Here is a 23,041-nt window from a genome sequence, read left to right as displayed (position 1 = left end):
TGTGAACGCGGTATGAACTCGACGGCTTTTCTCCAATAATCTTGCAATTCTTCAAACCATAGATATTCTAGACTTGTGTAAAGCTCATATACATGAAAAAATACAGTTAGAATATTTTGTACACAATTGCCAACAAATAAAAACCTAACAATCTCCTCCTTTGGCAATTTGTGACAAAACACCTAGGTTACAAGTTATTACAAAGACTTCAAATTGAGCAATCAACAAGTCTAGAATATTTTGCACGTCAATCCCTGCAAATAAACATATACCAATCCAAGATCAAGTGAAAGTAACTTGAAATGAATAAACAATCCAAACACAAGTTATCAATAGAGCAAGTTCAAAAATGCTTAAACAGACAAAGTTCACAATTTATCTAAGCAAAGTTATAAGCAAGACTAGAAAGACAGACAGACAGACTAATAAACTTCCCCTATTACCATGCTCCCCCCTACACACCTAGACATCTAGACACTCTCCCCCCTTTTGCCACAAATGCCAAAGACTAGGAACTCGGAGGAAACTGACGCTGAAGAATCATCAACACAGAGTCAAGTACAGTCCCCTGACGAGCTTGCTCAGCTCGTAAATCAGTCACTACCGAATGGAGATCCCGCACTTGAGTACTAAGTTGATCGAAACGGTCAGAGTACTGTGGTAACTCCCCCTCAGAGTGAGATGTGTCACCGTCAAAGCTATCATCAGAACTGTTAGGGTGCGATGAGCGACTAGCGGCGGAAGAGGACGGCTTGAGAGGAGACGACTGGTCATGATCTTGACTCTGCTTAAGAATAATCCGATCCAACGGTTTGTGCGAAGTAACGGAAGGTTCCGAAGCATCCACACGCACCCCACTCTGAGTGCACAAAGTCGTAATAAAGATGCCAAACGGTAACCCCTCACGAGGTGCTTCTTTCTGTGCAGCTATGAGAATCGAATTATAGATCACCGCAGCCAAATCAACAGAGACTCCAGATAACATTGCATGAAGAAGGAATGCACGATCCAGACTGATACTAGAATGTCGAATCTTGGGAGTAACGTTGGACAAACAAAACAGGTGAAGCATGCGAGCCACTGGTGTTAGTTTCGTATGCGGCATCATGTTTCCCTTCCAACGTTCCCCTTTGATCAGTACTGTGCCAGCATATTCATCGACATCAGGAAGTGGAGTAGACCTGGGATACTAGAACTCACCATCAGGAAGACGAAGTTCAGCGCGAATAACATCAGAGTCCAAGTATACAGACATCCCACGAACAGTAGAACGAATACATCATTCTAAAACTGTGGCATTACAAAAGAATTCGCGAACAACTTTCACATAAGCAGTCCCGCTCATCCGACACACCGATAACCATCCTCACTCGGTAAATATTTGTTCGATCAACAAAGATGAAAAATCGGAAATGACCACGGGTCGTTCACAAATAATAGGACGGGTGCCAAAATTATGTTTGTATTGCCCTGCAGCCGGTGAAGTAGAAAACTTTGGGGCCGAAGATGGTGACGAAGGCGGCCTAGGTTTCTTGGAAACTGTAGCTTTCTTAGGCATTCTTGAAAAAGAAACAAGATGCAAGATTCAATACATGCCCAGCAACCAAAAAAAAACAAGAAATCAAAAGGAAATCAAGAAACCATGAAGGCCCTAAATGAAATCCATAATCCACTTGAAAACGCTAAGATATCACGTTCAATCACACAAGAAACATCAAGATAGTAACTTTAACGTGATCAAAACTTGAAAACGCACGAAATCAATCAAGATCAGAAGACTTAATTGAATTAAAAAATTGGAAAATTGATGGATGATCATACCTCGCAAAAGTGAAGAAAAACTCAGAAATTCGGCCGAAAGATGCAAGATCAAGAGGAGAACTACGCTCTAAAAGGGTTTGTAGTGAGAAATTTGATGAAAAATACCAAGATCTTGAAGATTTGAGAGGGAGGAAATGATGGGTTTCTAGTGTTTGGAAGCTGGAAGATGAAAACCCTTGGGTTCGGACGCAATATTTAAAGAATCCTCGAGTGCGTTCGAACGCACCATTCTGCGCGTTCGAACACGCCAGTCACTGTGTTCGAACTCAAAAATCTGCGTTCGAACACCTTTTTTTTTTTAAGTAAAAAGTCTAAAAAAAATCAAAAAATCTTTTTGGAGATGCACTTCTAGAAATTCAAAATAGATTCAAGACATAGAATATGACAATCAAATGAAATAAGTCATACACAGATCAACCAAATCATCAAAAGCATATTATAATCAATTCTAATGCATCACTCAAAATTAAATTAATCTTGATTGATCATAACAACATACATATGCAAGGTGAGCATAGATAACATGAAACATTCTTCAGAAATAAACTTTCCTATTTAAACAATGATACTACACACTAGTCAAACCGACTTAGTATTTAAATTTGCACTTTCGACTTATTCTCCATAACCGAACAAGAATTTTTCCTATATATTTTTTTTATATATAAACCATATAGGTGCAATGATGGCTTTCACACATGAGTAGGTAGCCCTTTTCTTATAGTACAAATCAAACAATGTGCCAGAAGATATACACAAATAGCAAAAATTTTTTTAATTTGCAAGTAATGTACTGAGTCAAACTGGACTCTAAACAACATGACTTTCACACTAACTCATTGTAGCCATTTTCATTCATCTTTTATGAAAACATTTGTGATGACTAAGCATGAGGTCAAACTGTGCAAATCAAGGTCAATAGTGAGCTATTTAAAAAGAATTTCATGATGTCATGCTCACTCAAGAATATACACACGTTATGAGTGCATTAATTTCAGTATAATTATCATAGAAGTCGAGAGAGTGAATAACTCAGAAATGATACAATATACTACAAGATGACAAAATTGACTATAATAACTCATAATCAAGAGAAAAATCATATTTATATGTCAAGAGTATATTATTGAATCTAGGAGTGCATCAAAAAAAAAATTTTTATGACAAACACTCTCGACAAATCTGAAAAAAAAAACAAAAGGAAAATTTCGAGTAAAGAAAACCTAAAATAAAATGAAAAGAAAATAGTAAAAAATGAAACATGCAAACTAAAACATGCAAACCAAAACAAAAAACAAAATCAATCCAAAGCACAAATGCCTAAAGAAGTACAAAGATACTCAAATCTCTGTAAATCCAAAGGTTTTGTAAATAGATCACCCAACTGTTTCTCTCTCTCAACATGTTCTAGTGCTATTATTTTGTCTTCAACTAACTCACGTATAAAATGATGTCGGATATCAATATGTTTAGTACGCGAGTGTTGAACAGGATTCTTCGATATATTAATAGCACTCATGTTGTCACAATAAAGCACCATAGTATCTTGTTCAATGTCGTAATATTTGACCATCTGTTTCATCCATAGTAATTGAGAACAACAACTTCCCGCTGCAATGTACTCGGCCTCCGCAGTAGATAAAGATATCGAGTTTTGTTTCTTACTGTGCCAAACAACCAGATTGTTTCTAATATAAAAACATCCACCAGAGGTACTCTTTCTATCATCACATGAACCTGCCCAATCAGAATCCGTGTATCCAGATATGATAGCTCCCGAGTCATAAGTAAACTAGATACCTAAGTCAATTGTGCCACTGACATATTTTATGATACGTTTCACAACATACAAATGTGTCTTCTTAGTTTCAGACTGAAACCTAGCACACACACCGACGCTAAATGCAATATCAGGTCTACTAGCAGTTAAGTACAAAAGACTACCAATCATGCTCCTATACAGTGCCTGATCAACACTTTATTCTGAAATATCCTTATCTAGTTTGGTAGTTGTACTCATAGGAGTTCTAGCATGTTTTGCATTTTCTAAACCAAATTTAGTCACTAGATCCTTAGCATACTTGGTTTGAGCGATAAATATCTCTCTTTCCAATTAAGTAATTTGAAGTCCCAAAAAGAACTTCAACTCACCCATCATGCTCATCTCAAAATGACTATGCATGAGATCAGCAAACTCCTTAGCTAACGATTGACTCATTGCTCCGAAGACAATGTAATCCACATATATTTGTGCCACAACTAAACTTCTGTTCGACCGTCTAATGAACAATGTCTTGTCCACTCCCCCTCGAGTGAACCCCACATCCACTAAAAAAGTGGTCAACTTCTCATACCAAGCTCTTGGAGCTTGTTTTAGCCCGTAGAGGGTCTTTTTCAGTTTAAACACATGAGAAGGAAATTTTTTATCTTCGAACCATTTCGGTTGTTCCACATAAACATCTTCATTCAGGGTACCATTCAAGAAAGCACTTTTGACATCCATTTGAAACAATTTAAATTTTAAGTGACAAGCAATAGCAAGCAGTATAGAAATAGATTCTAATCTAGTAACAGGAGCAAATGTCTCATCAAAATCTATACTCTCAACCTGAGTATATCCCTATGCTACGAGTCTAGCTTTATTTCGAACTATATTGCCATGTTCATCACTTTTATTCTTGTAAATCCATTTTGTTCCAATGACTTTCACATTCTTAGGTCTAGGAACTAAATACCAAACATCATTCCTAGAAAATTGCTCTAATTCCTCATGCATAGCATTAACCCAAGAATCGTCTAATAATGCTTCCTTCACATTTTTAGGTTCAAAAGAAGATGTATAACAAGTAAATGATATCTCACTTTGGATTTGTCGTCTTGTCTTAATTGGTTCATTTACATCTTCGATCACTTGTGACAGTGGATGATCTGATTTCACTCTGGCAGATGGTTCCGGTACGTTGCAGTCATCTTTGTTCATTTCAACTTTATCCTCATCCTGATTCTCAATTTCCAGATCAAGCTCCTTTCCTATTTCTTCATCATATGTATCTGTAGAAATAGAAATAGGAGTAGCTTTAGTTAAATCAGTCGTGGATTCATCTATCATTACATTAGCAGATTCCATCACAGTAGAAGTGTTAAGATTAAATACTCTGTAGGCTCTGCTATTATTCGAATATCCTAAGAAGATGCATTCGTTACTTCTAGTGTCAAATTTAATCAAATATTTTCGATCACGCAAGATATAGCATTTACTACCAAAAACTCGAAAATATTTAACACTAGGTTTCTTACCTTTCCAGATTTCATATGCAGTCAATTTTGTACCTAGTCTTAGATAAACACGATTTATCACATGTACCGCTGTATTGACCGCCTCTGCTCAAAACCTTTGAGGAACCTTTTTAGCGTGAAGCATAACCCTTGCCATTTTCTGCAGAACTCGGTTCTTTCTTTCCACAATCCCGTTCTGTTGTAGAGTTATAGGAGCTGAAAATTCATGTTGAATACCAAGAGAATCGCAAAATATAGAAAAATTTTCATTTTCAAATTCTCTACCATGATCAGAACGAATCCTAACTTGGGTAGTAGATTTTTCATTCTGCAATTTTAAGCATAGTGATTTAAAAACTTCAAAGGTTTCGGACTTCTCACGTAGAAAGGCAACCTGGTATATCTGGAGTAATCATCGACCATTAAGAAAATATAGCGTTTACCTCCAAGACTTTCCGTTTTTGTTGGACCATCAAGTCCATGTGAACTAATTGGAGCACACGGTCGGTGGTAGCTGCATTTACCTTCTTGTGTGAAATCCTAGTTTGTTTTCCAATTTGACACGAACCGCAAACCCTTTTTGACATTTCTTTCATCTTAGGTATTCCTCTTACCACTTCTTGTTTGGACAGAGTAAATAATTCCTTGTGATTCACATGTCCAAAATGTTGATGCCAAAGATCTGCAATGTCGAAAGAGGCACTGTTACATTTCAGTTTATATGACTTTCCAACAACATAGCAATTATCAGATGTTCTAGATCCATAACATATAACATTACCACCATGATCTAGAATATTACAATCATTTTTGAAGAATTTTATCTCATAATCTTCATCACAAAATTGACTGAATGCTCGAAGATTTGCTTTCAAACCCTTAACATAAAGAACATTTTCAAGAATAGGAACCCCCGGAGAACATACCTTTCCTTTACCTATTACCTTGGATGAATTACCATCTCCGTATGTCACAACTCCCCCTTCATGTTTTTCGAGATTAGAAAATAAGGATTTGTCGCCTGACAGATGTCTTGAACAGCCACTGTCTAAATACCACAAGTCAGAATTTAAAACTTTCAAGGCAGTATGTACAACATAACATTTCAAATCACTTTTCTTGACCCATATGGCCTTTGTTTTCATCCCATAAATAAAAGCACTTCTAGGTTTTTACAAAAGTTTGCAATGAGGTCGAATATGCCCTAGAATGCCGCAATGATAGCATGTCGGAACAAACCTTTTTCTACTCACCTTTTGTCGAGGAGTGTGACTAGAGTCTACATTTGGTACCGTCGAAGTTTCACTAGTTTGTAGATTCAACTTCAGTTTAGATGTATTCATCCAGGATTGCTTTGTAAATGCGGTTGATGGCTTCAGGTATTCTTCCTTTTGTATACCTGCAGAAACAAAGACAGTTTTGTTATTATTTGAATTACCAGTGTATCCAACACCATACCTGTCTTTTCTAGAGATCTGAGCTTTTAGAATCTCATCAAGTTTGTTCTTCCCTTTTGGAAATGTCACTTCCTTATTCAATTGCTCTAGTTCAATTTCATCAGCCTTCATTTTATTTTTCGCATTGTCAAGTTGTTCAGAAAGGTCTTTGACACGTTCAAGCTCCAATTTGTACTTCTCCTCAAATTGAATTATTTTTGGTTCAATTACCTTGAGTCGTTGATGTAGTCTAAGATTGCTTTTCTTGAGTTTAAACGACACCAGGTACAGGTCATTATATGCCTTTTGAATTTCAGATTCATCTTCTTCAGCTGGTAACATATTAAGTAGAGAAGAGGCAAAAGCTACAAAGTTTTTTTCGTCTTTTTCAGAACCATCATCAGATTCATCTGAGTCATCCCAAGTAACTTTCATAGCTTTACGCTTCTTTTTAAGGCGATTAGGGCATTCTTGTGCTTTGTGACCAAAACCAGAACATTCAAAGCATCGAACTTTATTCTCAGAATTCTTAATTTTCTGTTTGACACCATTGTTGCTCACACCTGTGTTCGAACTTGCAGTATTCTTCTTTTTCACAAAGGCTTTGCTTTTCTCAAGTTTTTCAGCATTCAACTTGTCTGGCTTCCAAAAGAATTTATTGAACTTTTTAACGAACATGGCCAACATCTCAACATCTAAATCACCTTCATCATCAGACTCCTCTATACTTTGTTCAACTGTGGATAGGGCAATCCCTTTGGATTTCCTCGATTTTGAAAGGCTGGACTCAAATGTTTGTAGATTTCCTACCAATTGTTCAACTTTTATAGAATCGATGTCCTTACTTTCCTCAATAGCTATAACTTTTACCTGAAACCTCTATAGAAGAAACCTAAGGATCTTACGAACAATTCTGTTTTCAGGAATTTTCTCTCCTAGGTTGAAACTGGAGTTGACTATATCACTCAGCTATGCATAGAACTCATCAAATGTCTCATTCTCCTCTATATGTAGAGTTTCAAAACTAGTAGTCAACCTCTGAAGTTTAGAAAGTTTGACAGCCATAGTTCCTTCGTGAGTAGTTTCTTAGATCGTCCAAGCTTCTTTTGCTATCTCACAAGTAGAAATTCTTCTAAATTCTTCCGAGGAAACACAACTAAAAATTGCATTTATTGCCTTGCTATTCCATCCAACTTTTTTATAGTCTGACCTATCCCATGACTCTATCGATTTATCAGCAAGTTTATCATCCACCACGTACATTGGTGGACTCCAACCGTTCACAATGACAAACCATATTCGTTCATCTATAGACTTCAAGTAAGCTCTCATCCTAGCTTTCCAATATCCATAATTTGATCCATCTAGGATAGGAGGTCTAATAGATGATGGTCCATCTCTATGAAAATCCATGCCTATCTGATCTCTCTCAAAGGGTGAGAGAACCTGCTCTGATACCAATTGAAAAACCCCTAGACACACGTATGTATCTAAACACTAGGCAATGATCACGCTCGTTCGCTTAAGTAAAAAATCTAAAGAAATATTCAGAACGAAAGCAGAGATGAACGCCAAGATTTTAACGTGGAAAAACCCAAACGGCAAAAAACCACGGATCCAAACTTGAATAAAAACCAATCACTAGAATAGTAGCAGTTACAAGACTGACTCACATAACAACCCGTCGATCCAAACGACTTGTTCCTCTTAGTCTTGCTCGCTAGAACCTACGATTCACTGCTTCTCGTGATTGAAGTCCAATCTCAGTAACCCTCGAGATTGATCTTTCCTCTAGAAAGCCCTTAAGATGAAAGATTAACTTTTATAGATGAGTGGAACCTTGTTAGTTGAAGAACCGATGTAGCCTCAAGAAGTCTCCTTCAATAATGCTTCTTCGACCACCCTAGAGATAGAGCCAAATCCAAGTCTTATCCGTACTCACAAATCCAAGTCTTATCCGTACTCACGAAAGTCCAATTTTATCAAACTTCGTTGGTGCGTTCGAACGCGGCCAGGGTGCATTCGAACGACATGACTTGAACTCAGGTGCGTTCGAACGGGCCCGAGTGCGTTCGAACACGACAACTTAAATTCTTCAGGTTGTTTCGAACGCGTTTGTGAACGCAGCTCTTGGTTTGTGTGAACGCAGTACCCGCATTCGAACGCGTTTGTGAGCGCGGCTCTCTGTCTGTGTGAACGCAGTACCCGTGTTCGAACGCGTTTGTGAACGCGGCTCTCTGTCTGTGTGAATGCAGATTCCGCGTTCGAACGCGTTTGTGAACGCGGTGTGAACTCGACGGCTTTTCTCCAATAATCTTGCAATTCTTTAAACTAGAGATATTCTAGAATTGTGTAAAGCTCATATACATGAAAAAATACACTTAGCATATTTTGTACACAATTGCCAACAAATAAAAACCTAATAGGGTTTTCCTCAAGGTCTCGCCTTGGAAAGGAGTTGTTCGATTTGGCAGGAAGGGCAAGTTGAGCCCTCGATACATTGGACCTTATGAGATACTGGAGCGAATAGGGTTAGTTGCGTACCGTGTGGATCTACCTTCAGAGTTATCTCAAATTCATAATGTTTTCCATGTGTCAGTATTGAGGAAATATTTACACGATCCCTCCCATGTGTTAAAAGATGAATCTATTTAGCTAAAGAAGGATTTGTCTAATGAGGAGCAGCCAATTCGGATCATTAATGGATGTGTGAAGATGCTTCAAAGGTGAAACGTACCACTGGTCAAAGTCCTTTGACGGAATCATGTTGTAGAGGAAGCTACTTGGGAGCTTGAGGAAGAGATCCAGCCACTTATCCACACTTACTAGATAACTGCAGTACGTAATTTCGAGGACGAAAATTTTATTTTGTTGGGAGTAGTTGCAACACCCATGTTTTAAAAAAATATATATATAGCGCACACGCAATGCGCATGCACTATAACCAGACCACGCGCTTGGCGCGTGCGCTGACTCCTTCCTCCTCCCCCACCTCTAGCAGTTAGTTGCGAGAGGTGGGTGAGAAGTGCGCCAGAGTTAACTCCACTCTGTTGCCCTCTCCGCCTCTTCTCTATTTAAACTCCACATCTTCCCCTCGAGTTCTCTTCTTTTCGCAATTCCTTTTTCTCACTCTTCCCTTCTCTCTTTCCTCTTCTGAGCCGTCAAAGACCTCGTCGCGGATAGCGAGTCACCGGAGCGCTGACAACCAACCAAAACCCCCTCACCTCGATCCTCGGGTTAGCCTCCAACCCCTCTTTAGTTTAATTTGAAAATAGCCTAGTCAATCATGTTTAATTTGGAATTTAATTATGTCTACCTTCACCGGAGAAATTCGTCGGTCGGGGACCTCGAATCAAATACCCACCGGTCCGAGGAGTTTCCCCACTTCAGCCCCTTGTCGTGGGTACCCAATTTGGGTACCCACGGGGCACGGGGGAGGCAATGCCATGTCGCCTCCCACCGCCAGGTTATTTGGACTCAAGCAGCCACCACTGGCGGAGGTGGCCCTGCTCGACATCCTCGACTGACTAACCTCTTCATGTGGAAGAGGTGGGTACTCGAGATGGGGGCTTCGAGACCTTCTTTCACTACACTTGGAAGCTCCATGGCCGCCGGCCATGGAGTTTCTCAGCTCTCACCATCAGCCACACTAGCCGATGGTTCAAGCTCACCTACAATCCAAGTTGACCTCATCGACTTGAGGAGCCGATGGTACTAGGGCGGGCGCGACGGGGATCACCAGCAGCAACACCACTTTTCTCCTCTGTTTTCTTCTCTAGCAAGGAGACGAGGAAAAGGGGTGGGGGTTGGGCCAACCCCCACCGCACTCTTTCTGGGCTGTAGCGTAGGCCACAGCCCAAGCCCTCGGGCCTTTTCTAAGACCTTGGTGGACCAGTCCACCACCTTAGTTTATGGTGGGCTGCGGTAGGCCTGCAACCCACCTCCTCACCCTGATGGACTGGGCTCTAGAGCCCAGTCCACCATCTTAAGGTCTTGTGGGCTGCGGTAGGCCACCTCCTCACTCTGTTGGACTAGGCTCTTGAGCCCAGTCCATTGCCTCTAGTCTAGTGGGCTGCGGTAGGACTGCAGCCCCACTCTCTCTCACCTAAACTTGCTGGACCTTCACCCTAGCCCAACCTTTAAACCATAGATTGATTTATTATTAGTCTTTTATTTTCTTAATTCTGTTCACTACATAAATTATAATTATTTTATTTTTCTCAACCATGTTATTAATAAAATTAGGATTAATACATAATTAAAATAGGTATTTGAAATTTTTATTTTTTTTCAATTATCTTTGACACTTACAAATGTGAATGACTCTAAATGATCATTTTTTTTAAATTAAGACAAAATAATATATTCGGAACTAGAAATTCAAAACTTAATTTTTTATAACAAGGTAGTAGTCCTTTAAGTTCATCAATCTTATGTTTATTTTATTTATAAATTATTAGACCCAGTATTGTGCTGGAAGGATCTCAAAATTCAGGAAGAGCCGACTGATTAGGAGAGTAAGATGGATTCCAGAGATATTCCAAGCGAGTAGAATTCTATAATAGTCTACGAAAATGCATACTTATGTCATTTCTTACCTATAATAATTAAATATTGTTTCTTACATGTAAAAATTCATGTTAGAGAGCTTCTCACCAGTGGTGGCGGCTTCGGGAAGGTGGCGGCTGGCCGACGTCGGCGACGAGGAGTGCGAAAGATAGTGGAGAGAGAGTGGAGTGAGAGAGAGACCGAGAGAGATAAATAGATAGAGAGAGATTTAAAGAGAGAGATAGAGGGAGGAAGCGGTGGAGGGGGTTGCGGCGGCGCTGGGGCTCGCCGCAGCCAGCTGGACGTAGCCTGTTGGCTGCGACAGTGGCAGCGGGCGCGTGGCGCCCCCACCACGCAAGCTGCATGCGCAGCTTGCATGGGCACGAGGCCGGCCACAGTGTGGCCGGTCGCGTCGTGTCCATAATTAATTTTTTTTTTTGGTTTTGGTTGTTACACGTGTGTTGAGTCTTCTGATGAGATGTGAGTAGTCTTATCCCGTAGACGCCTTTCTCAAATTAGGTTATATTATATATTATGTACATGCATGTTTTGGCCTCCAGCATGATTATATGACTTTATCTAGAGATGATTATAGTTGAGCATATTTTTATCATGCATAGAATTAGGCTGATCTTGGATATGAGTATGATGATGATAAATAGAGATCAGTAGAAATGATTATACTATTATAACTTTGTGTCGGAGTGATTTTCAGTATGAGTGTGCATGTGATAGATTAGCAGGAGTATGCATGTATTAGATACATGGTTAGAGTTTACATTGCATCATTTTTCTCTTGATTCCTGTTCCACCTAAATTCCTGTTATGCATTGACTCATTATCGTACTGGATATATGCATGTGATCTGGCATTTAGAAGGAAAGCATAAAATGTGATTGATGGGATAGTTGATAGAAAGTGTGAGGATACCCGAGTAGGTGCCAGGGTTAGGGGTGCTTGGAGTGATGATTATGGTCGCTGATATGCGATATCTCGTGGCACATGTCAGAGATTAGTTTAGTCTATGCGCACAGACAATCGGACACATGCCGTTCTCTAGGGCATATGTGGCGAGTTATCCTCACGAGGTTTCTATCAACTATGTGGGGTGCCCGGTCTGGATGGATGCTGATGCCCTTAGCGGATGGTAGGTTATGGTTATATTTGAGATACTCCTTGCAAATGGCAGAGTATGCTCGGAGCCTTCGGTAATGATGTTGAGACCGGGTACCGGGTGTTGACTGTGCATAGTGGTCTAGTATGATGATGACATATAGAGCTGACATTGATGATTGTGATGTTGAGAAATGCATATGATTTCATTATCATTTGGTTACCTGATTATCGAGTGATCAATATGCATCATGTATGGTTGCATTTGATATCATAGCATGGTCATGATCGGCATGCATCATGTGTCATATTTGAGAGAGAGTTATGATGATGGTATGACATGGAGATTTATTTATACATTGTCGAGGATTATATATTTTATCAGTTATGACATGACATGTTATCTATTTTTTATTTATGTATTTATTGAGGAACATTCATATACTCATTCATGACATGATGCTCTTTCTAATTCATATTATCCAATACATGGTTTATTGTCTATTTGGCATCACTGATTCGGGATAATATCTATTCACTGAGCCTTTTGGTCATGACTCTCTTAATTTCTTTTCTAACCCCCTCAGATATATGTTATGTGATAGCGACTTGAGATATCTTCAGAAGATATTTTAGAGCGATGATGAGGTGAGCTATAGATGTGAGATGGTATAGATGATAGTTTATATAGGAATTGAGTTGTACCAGTATTTGATATTTGTACTCTTTTTGTATTAGACGATGAATTGTATAATACAGGTCGAATCATAGTGTATTCTTATATTAGTCTTTTTGGCTTGTTGTGGTCTGTGTGGGAACTCTCAAATTATATAGTGGTTTAATGTATATTATTGTGGACTAGGATATTCATATGTTAATAGGTTTATTTGGTTAATAGTATGATTTATTTGGTGATGGATTATGTGAACATGGATAGGTTAGCAGGTTTTATATAATGATGTCATGATCACAGGAGAGTATCTGTGCATGACGGGCCTCGCCCGACCTGTCGCGTGCGCCGCGCGTGCCGTGTGGGCGTGTCGGCGTGCACGTGCCCGTGCTGGGCGGGGGCGTTACAGAGAGTGTCTAGAGGAGACCCATGAGGAGGCTGTTGTGGAAGGCGTTGAGGAAGATATCCAAGCTGAAATATTGATGCATACTTATTCGGGTACTTCCATGCCGAGCATGTTACGAGTAGATAGACTCGTTAGAAAGCATTATGTGCACATCCTCATCGATTCGGGGAGTACACACAACTTTCTAGATGAGAGGCTAGTGAGAAGATTGGGTTTGGATGCTGAGCCGACCACGGGATGTGACATTGCTATTGGAGACGGCACAAAGCTTATAGCGGAGAGCTTGTGTCACCGGGTCATTATACGGGGGCAAGGATACGACATCATTGTGGACTTGTATCCGTTGGCACTGCGAGGAGTGGACATTGTCCTTGGTGCTCAGTAGTTACAGAGTTCGGGATCCGTCACATTTGATTTATGGGACAGCGTATACACACTTCGACACAAGAGAGATGGGTCAAAAAATTGCTGAGGTACGATTATGAAATCCAATACAAGAAGGGAATAGAAAATAGAGCGGCGGATGCACTATTGTGCCAACCTGATACCGCCGAGCTTGCAGCCTATGATTATAAAATCCAATACAAGAAGGAAATGGAAAATAGAACAGCGGTTGCAATATCGCGCCAACCCGATACCGTCAAGCTTGCAACCTATTCATCTCCTACCTTTCCCTTCCTTGATGAGCTGATGTATGCATGTACATCTGACTTAGATATTTTGAGATTGTTGCAGGAAGTGATGGATGATCCGGAGCGCCATCTAGAGTTGGAGAATCAAGGTGGTTTGCTGCTAGATCGCGGATGCATTCAGGTGTTGGAGCGTATTGGTCTGGTTGCATATCGTTTGGAGTTGCCGGAGGGGTCGAGAGTGCATTCTGTCTTTCATGTTTCATTGCTAAGAGAGCGCATTGGAGATCATGCGATCATTGGATCAGTTCTACTAGAGCCATTAGAGGAGATAGAGAATGTAAAGCCAGTTCGTGTACTTGTTAAGCGTCGACGACGACATTGTACTAGATTGGAGAAGGAGATTCTAGTTAAGTGCCTTGGCAAGCTATTTGATGAGGCGACATAGGAGTTGGAGACTAACATTTTGGAATGTTTCCCTGACTTTTCACCTTGCAGGCAAGGTGGGGAAGCGTGGTGGATTGGAGACTAACATTTTCATGCCGTCTCCAATAGCAATGTCAAATCCCGTGGTTGGTTCGGCATCCAAACCCAATCTCCTCACTAACCTCTCGTTTAGAAAGTTGTGTGTACTCCCAAAATCGATGAGGATGTGCAGTTAATGCTTTCTAATGAGTCCGTCTACTCGTAACGTCCTCGGCGCAGAAGTACCCGAATATGCATGCATCGATATTTCAGCTTGGATATCATCCTCCATGCCCTCCTCAACGGTCTCCTCATGGACCTCCTATGGACACTCTCCATCATCAACAACCTCATCATCCTCCTCAAGACGGTCGATAAGCATCACACTCCCGATCAATTTAGAACACCGATGACCGGGGGTGAAACGCTCATCACATCGAAAGCAAAAACCCTTCGCTCTTCGCTCCTCCACCTAGGCAGTTGTGAGAGTTTGAACAGGGGTTCTTGTGCCTCCTCTAACATCAGAAGAAGGTCTCAAATGTGGTCATGGTCTAGTACGCAGCCGCTATTTTAGAAATTGGTATTAGAGCCTATCAATTGGTATTAGAGCCTATCAAAGTGGTATCAGAGCTTATCATATGGAGATAAAGGTGGATTGTGGATGTGATTAAAGGATATAGACGAAGAGAACTAAGTGGCCGAGATCCAAAAGAAGAGGGGTGACTCGACAATCGAGAGAGATTAGAAGTTAGGAGATCGCATTCGAATGCACCAAAAACTCCATCTCTGTATGTGTGAACGCGATGCAAGCATTCGAACGCAGCGTTCAAACGCACAATATGCGTTCTCTGTATTTGCGAACCTGATGCAGGCATTCACAAGGGCGTTTGAACCCGACTTATAGGAATTTTATTTTAATTAAAATAAACAACTAATGCAATAAGAAATGATCCTAACTAAGTGTATTAAACACCCAATCCATTGGATCACCACCTTAGAAATTTGGAAAGTCCAAGGGTGCAGTTCTCCCCTTGAAACGATCTTCTCTTTGGGGTTAAGGATCTGATACCAGCTTGATACAATCTGGCACGGAACTTTGAAATTAGATCCCAAAATATTCTGTCGTCGGATCGACGTGAGCTTTTGATATGTTGTAGCCTCGTAAAAGAGCTTTCCAACAAATCTAGTTGCAGGAGAATCGGAGTTGGGGATCGCGAGATATCGTTCTTTTAGTGGACGAACGTCAGGATGCTCTATTTTGGATTCGTGGATGGAGGCACGAGATCCTGGGTAATGGTGGATGGTGGTGGACCGGCGTTAATGTGGTGGCACCGGTGAAAAGTGATGGTGGAACGGTTGTGGTTGATGGAAGGATTAGGGCAAGTGTTGGATAGATTGGACGAAGGGGGAGAAGAGGGCCACCCCTAAGGGACTAGGGTGATTAGCCGGACGAGGGAGGTTAGAAGCGGCGTCGCCGGGGATTAAGAGAACGGGAGCGAAGAAGACGAAGGAGGCAAGGCAAAACTCAATCTCAATAATCAATAATCATTTTGGTTGCCCTACACATCCTTTTATAGGCTAACCAACAACTCACATTAACCCTAAAACACAATTTTCACCGACCGCGTTCGAACTCGCCCGACCGCATTCGAACGCACCGAATTAGCTCTTCTGGATTTGCGAACGCGATGCAGGCGTTCGAACGCGTGATCGAACGCGCCTGTCGGTATTTGCGAATGCGATGCAGGCGTTCATAGTGCGTTCGAACGCACAGTACATTCTCTTCTCCACGTTCACAACCCCGTTCACAAACCGCGTTCGAACTCACTCCACCCACGTTCGAATGCGACTTACAGAAAACTTATTTTAATGGAAATTAAACACTAAAACATGAAATAAAAACACTCCTAAAGTGAACCCATGCTCGAGACGACGTCGGTGAAGTCCAAATCGTATCAATCCACCACGCTTCCGCAACCTTGTCCTCAAGGTTTGAAGTTTGTGAAGCGATCTTTGAACTCTGGCTTAAGTTCCTCCATGGTATGATCTTCTGCATTGGTTCCCCACATATCTGAAGATATAAGAAATGCTGGTGCTGAAAGAGCGGTAAGTTCACTTGTGTCCGGTTGGCGCGAAAGAGCATCGGCGGCTCGATTTTCAATCCCCTTTTTGTAGACTAATTTGTAGTCATACCCAAGGAGTTTCGTGACCCACCGTTGTTGGGCTGGGGTGTGCACACGTTGCTCCATGAAGTAGGGTAAGCTACGCTGGTCCGTGCGGATAGTAAATCGTTGGCCAATCAAGTAGGGTCGCCATTTGGTGACGGCGTGTAGAATCGCTAGCATTTCGCGCTCGTAGGTAGATAGCTGTCGCGACTGACTTGACAATGCTTTCCTCATATATGCCACGGGTCTGCCCTCTTGCATCAAAACTGCTCCAATGCCCTCACCCGAAGTGTCGCACTCCACCACAAAGGGCTTGCCGAAATCTGGTAGTGCTAGAACCGGAGCTGTAGACATAGCTGTCTTCAAGGCTTCGAAGGGCTCCGTTGCTTTGCCCGTCCATTGAAACCCACCTTTTCTGAGTAAGGAGGTCAGCGGGGCAACAATTTTGCCATAGTTGGCAACAAATCGCCGGTAGTACCCTGTCAATCCAAGGAATCCCCTCAATTCCCTCTAATTAGTAGGAATCGGCCAATCCACCATATTCTTGATCTTGCTTGGGTCGACTTCCACTCCTTTTATAGAGATTATATGCCCCAAGTACTCCACTCTTGACTCTCCCCAAAGACACTTGCTTATCTTAACTTTTAGCTGGTTTTGTCGCAAGATATTTAATACCTCCTGCACGTGCTGCATGTGCTCACTCCAATTCCTGCTGTATACTAGAATATCATCAAAGAAGATGAGCACGTACCGACGCAAGAGTGGGCAGAAGAGGTCATTCATCAGTCCTTGGAAGGTGGCCGGTGCATTGGTGAGCCCAAACGGCATGACTCGGAACTCATAGTGGCCATCGTGAGTTCGGAACGCCATTTTGTGTACATCTTCAGGGTCGACTTGGATTTGATGGTATCCCGCTCTTAAGTCAAGTTTGCTGAAGTAGGCCGACCCTGTGAGCTCATCTAGCAACTCCTCGATCACCGGTATTGGATACCGGTCCTTGACAGTAATTGCATTCAAGGCTCGGTAGTCGACGCAAAACCGCCAACTCCAGTCTTTCTTCCGAACTAGCAGCACCGGCGATGAGTAGGCACTTCTACTCGATTGAATAATCCCTTGCTCGAGCATTTCCTCCACCAATTTACTGATCTCTTCCTTCTGGACATGCGGGTACCGATAGGGTCGGACATTCGCGCAGTTCAGCCCCCCGGAATGATTTGGATGCGATGGTCATGACGACGGTTCGGCGGTAGTCCTCGGGGTTCCTTGAAGAGATCCTGATACTCCTGCAGCAGCTCTTCCATGTCAGAGGCTACTTTCTTTGGTGGTGGATGTTCTGGTTCAACAACAGCCATTTGCAATAGTGGAGCTCGGTCCCCTACACAAGGAAAACCCACAAGTGGTTGCAATGTCGGCCCTTGCCGCGGTTGATTTCCATCTAGCAGCACCATTCTTCCATTCCTCTGAAATGTCAGTGTGAGGTTTGAGAAATCAAATATTACGGGCCCCAAGCTTTGAAGCCATTGAGTCCCCAAAACAATATCGGCACCTTGCAAGGCCAACGGATAAAGGTCCAATGTGAAAGTTTGGCCTTGCACCTTCAATTCCACAACTCCACAAATAAAATCTGTTCGCAATGTGGTGCCATCTCCGATTGTCACATCGAACCCTTCCATGGGTTCCGACTCGAGCCCAATCTTCCTAAGGAGCCTCTTGTCAATGAAGTTGTGGGTGGACCCGGTGTCAATCAAGATTCTCACTGTGGTTTTCTTGACTACCCCGTTTACCCGCAAGGTTTTTGGCGCAGCTGTCCCCGAATAGGCGTGGAGGGAGATTTCGGCTATCATGTCCTCCACGGGTTGCTCCTCAGTTTCTTCTCCTTGATATCCAGCCACATCTGTACCTTCAGCTGCAAACTCATCCTCCGCTTCCTCCAATCCATCGATTAGCATCACCGATCCCATCGGTTTAGCGCAGCGATACCCGGGTACAAACTTCTCATCACAACGGAAGCATAGGCCCTTGGCTCTTCTTTCTTCTACTTGGGCTGGTGTGAGTGCTCGTCCTGGACCTCTAGGTGCATACTTCACATCTTGGGATGGCTTCAAGGGTGCTCGAGGAGGTACCACTGTAGCAGCAACCCTTGGTACTCCGATAGTATTTCCCGCCGCTATGTTTGGTTGAGCTTGATTGTGGCTTCCTTGGCTCATCCAACTCTGTTTCAAGTGTATCATCATGGCCCTATGTTTGTCTTCCATAAGCACCGCATCTTCGAAGGCCTCCTTTAAAGTTCTAGGCCTTAAAGCCCTCACATCGGCTTGTATGTCACCTCGCAACCCGGAGATGAAGGTCCTGCGAAGTTGCTGATCCGTCCATGGTGGATGACATCGGCTACTAATTTTCTCAAATTCTTCTTGGTATGACCCAACCGTGGTCTTTTGCACCGTCTTTGAGAGGAGAGCATCAAAGTCTTCATATCCCGATGCTCCAAATCGTCGTGTGATATCGGCGCAAAATTCAGCCCAAGTTTCGATAGCCTTAATGGCATTGGCTGCTCGAAACCAATGAAGCGCCGCATCCTCAAGGTGGAAGCTCGCAAGCGTCACCTTGTACTCTTCCGCCGTTCCTTGGTATGCAAAGAATTGATCCGCCCTATACAACCAATCGATCGGGTCGCCACATTTGAACTTGGGGAATTCGAGACGCACGACTTGTCCACGGATGCCATTGTCTCGTTCCGGATCATGTCCTTGTATAACCGGGGGAGGATGCACCATGAAGGGTTGATGATCCCTCCTTCGGTTTTGATTAACTTGTTGTGGTTCCGGATCGTATTGACCCGCCCACGGATCTTGATCTCCAAGGCGGTCTCCATAGTGGTTCACCCGTCGGATGGGTTCACCTGCAACTGGACCTAGTGTAACCATCCTTGCTTGCCTCTGCCCATAGGGTGGTGGTAGCAGCGGCTCTTGTGGTTGCAAAGGTTGAACCGGTGGCGGTGGGTTCAAGGGGGTGGACTCGCGTCGTGGGGTCGATGGTGCTTTCCCGTTCGCCCGTAGTTCCCGCATCATCTCCATCATCATCTGGTTGTTGATGGCCAATTGCTCTGAAATAGACCCCAACATGGCTTGAACGCTAGGTTCTTCCGTATTATGATTAGATCGGGCGGTTCCACGGGTGGAAGTCCTTGCAATCGTTTCTCCCTCCTCTATTGGGAGAATCTCTTCTTCATCATCTCGCCGTGCAGCCATGGATCTGGTTGTCGTCATTGGAAGCGCTTGTCCGAGGAAAGGTGCCTCTGATACCAGATTGATACGATCTTCTCTTTGGGGCTAAGGCTCTGATACTAGCTTCATACGATCTGGCACGGAACTTTGAAATTAGATCCCAAAATATGCTGTCGTCGGATCGACATGAGATTTTGATATGTTGTAGCCTCGTAAAAGAGCTTTCCAACAAATCTAGTTACAGGTGAATCGGAGTTGGGGATCTCTAGATATCGTTCGTTTAGTGGACGAATGTCAGGATGCTCTATTTTGGATTCGTGGATGGAGGCACGAGATCCTGGGTAATGGTGGATGGTGGTGGACCGGCGTTAATGTTGTGGCACCGGTGAAAAGTGATGGTGGAACGGTTGTGGTTGATGGAAGGATTAGGGCAAGTGTTGGATAGATTGGACGAAGGGGGAGAAGAGGGCCACCCCTAAGGGACTAGGGTGATTAGCCGGATGAGGGAGGTTAGAAGCGGCGTCGCCAGGGATTGAGAGAACGGGAGCGAAGAAGACGAAGGAGGCAAGGCAAAACTCAATCTCAATAATCAATAATCATTTTGGTTGCCCTACACATCCTTTTATAGGCTAACCAACAACTCAAATTAACCCTAAAACACAATTTTCGCCGACCACATTCGAACTCGCCCGACCGCGTTCGAACGCACCGAATTAGCTCTTCTGGATTTGCGAACGCGATGCAGGCATTCGAACGTGTGATCGAACGCGCCTGTTGGTATTTGCGAACGCGATGTAGGCGTTCACAGTGCGTTCGAACGCGGTGCGTTCGAACGCACAGTACATTCTCTTCTCCACGTTCACAACCCCGTTCACAAACCGCGTTCGAACTCACTCCACCCGCGTTCGAACGCGACTTACAGAAAACTTATTTTAATGGAAATTAAACACTAAAACATGAAATAAAAACACTCCTAAAGTGAACCCATGCTCGAGACGACGTCGGTGAAGTCCGAATCGTATCACCCCTAAATAGCATTGTCCGGTTCGCGAAAGATCCTTGGTTTAGGTCTAAATCTTTGTGCATGTTGATCACCTTCTCTAAGTCCTTGAGCACGTCCATCACCATTTCTAAAGGGATCAACCTCATCCTCAAAGTGCCAATCCTCCTCATCGACGAAGCACATCGGTGCCGCACATCTCTTGGGTTCCACCACCGCCGGTCTTGGGTTTTGTAACGGAGGTGGGGGTTGATGTGTGGGCATAGCTAGGAGGGGATCATTGACACTCACATGTCGCACCTGGACCTGTGAGATATTGATTCGATGAGGTCCCACTGCTGGTCTTTCTTGAGGCACCGATCGTCATTGAGGAGATGACGAAGCCAATCAGTTCATGACATATTCCTTTAAATCATTGTGATCTTTTTGCATTGCGTCAACTCTATGCAGCAATGTTTAGAACATGCCCCTAAGTTTATCCGCTAAGCCCATATTCACACCCATGGATGTTGGTTGTCTCGGTCCTGCCGTGGTCGCTCCAAAAGAATCGGCCTCCTGGTTTGGGTTATCGTGGATTAAGTCTTCCCTTGTCGGTGTGCTTTTCATTGGTCTCCTTATTGATGTCATCTTTCTTGTTTCAATCATTAATGGAGGTCTGAGGTTCGTCTGGCTCTGATACCAAATTGATAGGTTACGGTACCAAAAGATCGGCTATGGAACGATTCTTTGAAGATGTGGATTTATTACAGGAATTAGTCCGCGCAACCATTGGAAAATATTTGTCAGATATTATCCTATTATCAAAAAATTACGTAACTAGGTGGATTATATTCATAACTCTCTGATCTACAATTTTTATATTTATGCCCTTTGCAGATTCGAATTGAAATTGAGACGAAAATATGAAAGAACGTGGGTAATGGTGGTGGTGATGGGTGGAGTGGATGTTAGGGTTATGGATGGTTATGGAGATAAAGGTGGACTCGGAATGTGGTTAAGGGATATAGACGAAGGGGAAAAAGTGGTCGAGATCCCAAAGAAGAGGGAGGACTCGACAAACAAGGGAGATTAGAAGTTAGGAGAAACCTTACTAACCATAGAGGTGAAAGGATGGTGAAGAGGGAGGAGGAAGAGAGATTAGAGAGAAGATAGGATGCAAGAAATCAATAATTGAATAGTATTCTGAATTTGGCTGCCATCCACACATTTATAGAGGCTAGCTAAAAGCCATAATAATAATAAGTAACCCTAATCCTAGTGCAATCCCGTCAAACGCATTCGGACGCACAAAAGACGTTATTTGTATGTGTGAATGCGATGCAAGCGTTCGAATGCGGCATTCTAATGTGCCCGACTGCATTCAAACACACTTTTCATATCCTCTGTATTTGCGAACCTAATACAGGCATTCACAAGGGCATTCGAACGCGACCCCTCCTGCATTCGAATGCGACCTACAGGAATTTTATTTTAATAAAAATAAATAACTAATGCAATAAAAAAAGATCCTAACTAAATATATTAGAGAGATGAGATATTACATAGTTCAAGTGCTAGAGAAGTTGAATTGAGTTACCTACGTTGACATATACTGTAACAACCCTGTTAGGTTTTTATTTGTTGGCCATTGTGTACAAAATATTCTAAGTGTATTTTTTCATGTATATGAGCTTTACACAAGTCTAGAATATCTCTGGTTTGAAGAATTGCAAGATTATTAGAGAAAAGCCGTCGAGTTCACACCGCGTTCACAAACGCGTTCGAACGCGGAATCTGCGTTCACACAGACAGAGAGCCGCGTTCACAAACGCGTTCGAACGCGGTTACTGCGTTCACACAGACAGAGAGCCGCATTCACAAACGCGTTCGAACGTGGGTATCTGCGTTCACACAGACAGAGAGCCGCGTTCACAAACGCGTTCGAATGCGGGTACTGCGTTCACACAGACCGAGAGCTGCGTTCACAAATGCGTTCGGACGCAACCTGAAGAATTCAAGTTGTCGCGTTCGAACGCACTCGGGCCCGTTCGAATGCACCTGAGTTCAAGTCATGTCGTTCGAACGCACCCGGGCCGCGTTCGAACGCACCAACGAAGTTTGATAAAATTGGACTTTCGTGAGTACGGATAAGACTTGGATTTGGCTCTATCTTGGAAATCATATATAAGGATTGTGAAACCCTATCTCTAGTGTGGTTGAAGAAGCATTATTGAAGGAGACTTCTTGAGACTACATCGGTTCTTCAACTAACAAGGTTCCACTCATCTACAAATCTTAATCTTTCATCT

This window comes from Typha latifolia, chromosome 11, assembly GCF_019914945.1.
Source record: "Typha latifolia isolate L0001 chromosome 11, TyphaL0001v2, whole genome shotgun sequence".
Taxonomy (NCBI): Eukaryota; Viridiplantae; Streptophyta; class Magnoliopsida; order Poales; family Typhaceae; genus Typha; species Typha latifolia.
The sequence above is the reverse complement of the archived record's forward strand: the minus strand, read 5'-3'. Positions refer to the sequence as shown.